Source organism: Rutidosis leptorrhynchoides, chromosome 2 (genome assembly GCF_046630445.1).
Source record: "Rutidosis leptorrhynchoides isolate AG116_Rl617_1_P2 chromosome 2, CSIRO_AGI_Rlap_v1, whole genome shotgun sequence".
Classification (NCBI taxonomy): Eukaryota; Viridiplantae; Streptophyta; class Magnoliopsida; order Asterales; family Asteraceae; genus Rutidosis; species Rutidosis leptorrhynchoides.
In genome coordinates this window covers 93,196,558-93,202,463 of record NC_092334.1, presented here as the reverse complement: position 1 = coordinate 93,202,463, position 5,906 = coordinate 93,196,558, and the positions used below count along the sequence as shown (strand labels likewise).

General features: G+C 31.4%; 1 long non-coding RNA gene across 2 annotated transcripts; it reads left to right on the top strand.

Moving 5' to 3' along the window:
* Positions 1–1,110: 1,110 nt before the first annotated feature.
* LOC139891162 (uncharacterized) lies at positions 1,111–4,194 on the top strand. 2 transcript variants are annotated; one of them, XR_011773543.1, is made up of 5 exons: positions 1,111–1,230; positions 1,306–1,537; positions 1,650–1,812; positions 2,279–2,403; positions 3,945–4,194. It is a non-coding gene; the product is annotated as an uncharacterized lncRNA (long non-coding RNA). The 2 variants fall into 2 exon arrangements; XR_011773542.1 differs by having other exon boundaries at positions 1,111–1,537.
* Positions 4,195–5,906: the final 1,712 nt, after the last annotated feature.

The window sequence follows — 5,906 nt, the reverse complement described above, 5'->3', positions numbered from 1 at the left end:
CTAACTTGTAGTACTTGACCATATAAACTAACTACATGAAATTAAAGTGTATAAAATAAAGAAACAAGTTAATTAAACAAGTAATTAGTTCAAGGGTTGCTCATACTTTAAAGATTCAACCAAAGTTGATCTTTAAGTAAAGTAAACTTTAAGTTTACTTCCATGACTTACAAGTATGATTTCAACAACAATGAACTTATATCTTTTGAAACAATATATGTAGAACATAAACTAGTAAGTTTAGTTCTTGTTTGTTCTTGTAAATACAAGATAAAGAAGAAATAAACTAGCAAGTTTGTTTCTTGAAACCAAGTAAATAAGTGACTAACAACTACTAGTAATCAACACAAGTAAACAAAGATTAAAACAAACAAAGTATGATGATGATGAGAGTGTTATGGTTCGGTTTTAGGCAAAGAAAGAAGAGAAGAAAAAGTCTTAAAGAACTCACACTTGAGAGAAAAACTTGAGAGAAAAATGAGAGGAAATGCAAGTATTTTGGTGTGTGTAAAAAGTGAAGTGAACTAGTGACTAAGTAATACAAAAAAAAATAAATTGAACCTCCCTCCCACCAAGCTTGGCCGACGGTTTCATCAAGAAAGAGGGGGAAGAGAAGAGCCCACTAGTTACTTCATGTAATTGTTTCAAAAGTTGGTTATTAGGTGTATGTTCATGGGGATAAGGTGCAAGTATGTTGTGACTAGATTCCATACTAAGTTACTTCATCTACTTAAGTCTAATTGTAACACTTACATGAGAGATGGGCCAACTAATCCACTTAAGTGTGTAGGGTGGGCTTATAAGCCCATTAACACTAATCAAAGCCCAAGTTCAAGTATTTAACAAATAAATCCAATTAAAGCCCAAGTAACTAACAAGTAACCTTTGTTAATTAAAATGATTAATAAAACTAATCATGAATGCAAATAATATCTAGAAATATTATTCGTGCAAGTTCCGGGTGTCACAAAGACGTTTCGGGCACTTAAAAGTCAAGTACGGGCAATCATGGCAACATGTAAATGTAATAACGTACATTCGTTTAAACACGCGTATTAATAATAATAATTATTAATAAAATAACGTTGGAAATTCCAGGGTCGTTATAGCTGTGAATATCAATACATCCTTGTGAATATCGATTCACTACACATCATGCTATGAAGCTCAAAAGTGAAATTTTGAACATGAAACTAGAAAATAGCAAAGTCGAAGAAGAACTTTAAACAGGTTGGCGTATCGCATCGTTTACTTACAATTTTTGTTGCTTACTTATTCTGATATATGGTTTTGTTTTTGATTTAGAGTCTCAGAATTCTTCATGTATATATTTTCTGGTACGCTAACTTTTGTTTTTAGTGAATGAATTTCTTCCTACAAATCTGCAATATCTAAAAAATCGGTAATCAGATGTTAGAAAAATCATCGCTTCAAATTATAGGGTCTCTTTGTTCTCAGATGCTGATGTGTTGTATAATAACTAGGACTACGAGGATGATTTATAAATAATCAAGCTTCAATACTTTATCCATGACAGGTATTAAATTCTCAGTTTCAGTATGACTTCATTCGAATTTTTTCTAATTCAATTACGATTTGCATCCTATATAATTATATACTACAATGTTCGGTCTTCTTGGAATTATCAGATGACTACTTACTTTCAAACAAGTTGGAGACTGATTTGCAAAAGCTTAGATTTAGGGTAAAACTACCATGCTTTGAGATTCGCGGACATATAAATAAAATGGGTCAAAAGATGGCCAACCGAATGAGGAAGATGGGCAAGCACTATGTTTCTCTACACCTGAGGTATGGACTTTCGTACTTTGATTGATGGGCCAAAGGCCTGTTATGAATGGCTATAAATTGTCATCTCTTGTGTTTAACTAATTTCCAGTTTGACATATCATCATTGACTATGGATGTTTTGTTTAAAATAAAACCTCTGACATTTATGTTGTTCAAAATTTATGTTTCAATATTTTCAAAATTTATGTTTCAATATTAATTCAACCACCATGTTAAAAGGTAGTATATGACATATTTATATGGGAGGTTACACAACTATGGACTGAGCAGTTTCATCTATTTGTTCAGATATTCCACCACTAAAATTCACACTCAAACCTACTAACGGTTATGTTATGAATAAAACTTTCCATCTAATGCTCAGTTTATGAATTGTGATTAACTGGACTATAAAAATACACAACAGTTAGCACTTTCACTCGTGGTTGATTTGTCTTGTCCTGAAATATGAATGTGATTTATCTAGGTTCCTATGGAGCACCGCTTGATGAACCGGTGAGAAAACGATGATATCTCCAAATACATAATAAATTTGATCGATTCATAAGGTTTATCAATTTTGTCTTGAATAATGAATACTTCATTTAAAAGGTAATCTTTTTTTTTTACATGTATTTACCTTTTCTGATTTCGTCATCTATATTTTATGTTTGATTATTTACATTGTGATGCTGTGTGTGTTTGTGTGTGTGTGTGTGTGTGTGTGTGTATATATATATATATATATATATATATATATATATATATATATATATATATATATATATATATATATATATATATATATATATATATATACACACACACATATATATACAGCTGCGATTGATATTATGGTCAGAATTTTTCACGTTTTTAGATCTTTCCTCCTGCTCCGGAGGATGTGTTCGAATGAGCAGGGATTGCGTTGATTAGTTCCCCATTTGAGTGAATCAGTATATGATAGAAAAGTGATAAAGGAAATATAGCTGGAGCAAATTAATAGTATGTAATGTAATTTAGATAAAACAATGATAAAGAACAATAGATAAATGATATGTAATAGGATGATTTTATTGAAAAGATAATTGTGAACAATCAGATGAATCCTACAACTTAGGAATTCAATCTGCCTAATCAGAGAAGGACCAAAAGATTGGAACCTTCCTGCCCAAGCCAACTATGGCCGTTTCCAAACTAACATTCTAATTGACTGGCCTCCTAAATGACTAGCACCACTAATATATAGGGAAGCTAATAATGAAACCCTAGCTGACTTCCATTGGGCCTCTCACTATCGGGCTTTTTATGTATTGGCCCTGGCCTGTTCTCTATCAGTATATATCTATGCCTTAATGTTTATTAGTTTTGTCTTGGAGAATGGGATGATCAACACTATCAGGTAATCTTTATTGGTTTAAGTCAACTGTAATATGGAGTATATGTTATGATGTATATATACATGCATTTATTTATGTGAGACACACTATTTATATGTCATCTTTTGATTTTCATCTGGTTATGGTTATAAAATCACCATATATCCGTTATTTTATTCATACCAAAGCATTCATCTTTTTCACTCATTCGTACACTACACTTTTAATCAATACTTATAGGCTTAACCAAATTAACTTATGTAGGTAGGATAAACCAAGTTAATGACGATAAGATATACAATGGGATAAACATCAGTTGTTTTGTTTTTAGCAGTAGGAAGTGTTGTGTAGTGATTAAAAGTGTCGTGTAGTGATGCATATCTGTTAGGAGAATTGATATTTGTTTAGGTAGTTTGCATATATTTATAAATTTTATGTTTGCAACTTCACAAGTGTGGTTTCATATAATTCAGCAGGAACAATAGACCTTATATAAATATATACTAAAAACCTAATTATGTAGGCATTTTAATATTTTTTTTAGATATAATATTTACATATGTAATTGTGTAATGATGTAAAAAGGCAGGCTATGGGATAATCTACGACTCCGTATGAATAAGGAATATACGGTGTCTTAGGATTTGGACACCATAGGCTAGGATGTTATGTAGAAGCTTGGATTTGGTTATTTGATATGTTATGTTGCGTGTGATTACTAACCGTTTTATTCATTAAGCAATTGCTTATGTTCAGAGTTTTCTCCATGTATAGGTACAAGTGGCAAAGATAACGGAAAGCTTCTCATGTATAGATACAAGTGATTTTATATAGAAAGGTGATAAAAGTAACCTGGTGCTTCTGGTAACCAATAGTTCAGATTTGGGATATATATAGTCTGACTGTCGTACATTGTATCATGGTGACCTCTATGTATCACTGATGCTTTGAATTATTGCATTAACAAGTTTTGTTCGTTGTATCATGATTTGTATTGATATCGATTTTTTGTTGATGAGGTGAAGTAGTTTCTTCTTATTAACTAATACATTATAGCGTTTTCCATCGGTAAAATAAAATTATGAATATTTATATAGAATCAAAGTGATGGCCGATGTACCATATAGCGTGTGTTTATATTCAATTGTTAAAACTTCAGTACTTTACGAACACATAGGACTTTTAAAATCAGTTGGCCAGGTTCATAATTATTTAAATTTGACACTTTGTGAATAAACCATGACCTGTAGTCCAGTGGCAAGCTTCTAATCAATAATGGTAAGAGGTCATTCATGAAACGCATGTCAAGGGTGATCATAGTATTATTGTTACATATAGAATTATAGATCTTGAATAACGAAATATAAGAAATGTGAGTTAAGCTCTATGATCATTGTATTTATTACTGTTATGGGTAATGCATCTAAAAAAAGTTACTAACATAAAACTTTCTACACTAATTTGGCAGTATGATCTACATCATTATGTAAATAGTAAATACTATATCACCTCCATTTGACATTTTTGCCAATGTAGACTGCTAACACTCATACTCACCGTATTATATAGCTTTTGGTTAAGCCAACTAATAGATCATCATATTTAACAATGAATATTTTAAGTGACTTTTACATTTAATATTGTTAATCAATCATTGATCTTACGAAGTGAGCAAATTGTGATCAACGGGTTCATGAGTTGAAACGAACATATATCAACACGATTGTTCGGCCCATTAACTCCGTAAGCAATGTGGATGGTATGTCTCAAAATGTTGATTAAATGTTCTTCGTGCAATATCATTTGTATATTCGTGTTACCATAATGACGAATCCAATTACTAATTTTCTGTTTCTAACCTGCAAGGTTGCGGGTATTAAACTAGTTAAAACAAAAGAAAAAGCACAATAGGGTCTGGTTAAACACAAACATGATTATAAAACCCAATTTCAGCACTTAGCAAATACCACAATGACCAACGAGGCAAAAACAACTTAAAATAACATGTAATAATCAACAGTTTCAGTAATCAACAACCTAATTTGTAGTCAAAACGCATCTAATAATCAACAAATTCAGCACAAACACAAGCAACATTCAACATTCTCAATAAGTGATTATGTAGCAACAGTTAAGAAAACTTATTTAATTCGACCCATAATTTCCTCCCTCTTAGGAGTTCCCTAATGTAACATCTACAAAGATTTCAACAATCTAACAGAAGAAACGAATAAAATCAATAAAAATAACAATAAAAAAATATATTTGAAAATGAATTCTAAAATAATTAAACCTGATTCAGTCTTGATTCTAAGTAAATCAGCAACAAATGCTCCTGCCAATGATAAGGGTTTTTGTAACCCCTTGTTGCTTTGGTGAAAGTAAAACCTTTTAACTCACCACAATCAAAAAAATTTAAAACATTGTGCACTTCTGGAGATAATTGTCGATCTAAAAACCCACAACCATATCCCGATCATCATCTACATCGGTTCAAAAAAAAAAAAAAGCAAAACCCTAGATTCAAAACACAAAATTAATTTCACACAAATTATTAAAAGAAGTACAAGAAACCGGTCACATATGTAAGCTTACGGTCATTGCCGATTAGAAACCTATGTAGGCCGTTATCTTCATCGCCATTGAAGTCTCCGGAGATGTTTCTGACTTTCTGGAGAATTCGATGAGTCTGACGATAATACATAAAAAGAAGAGGCAAAGTGTAAGCGTATACCG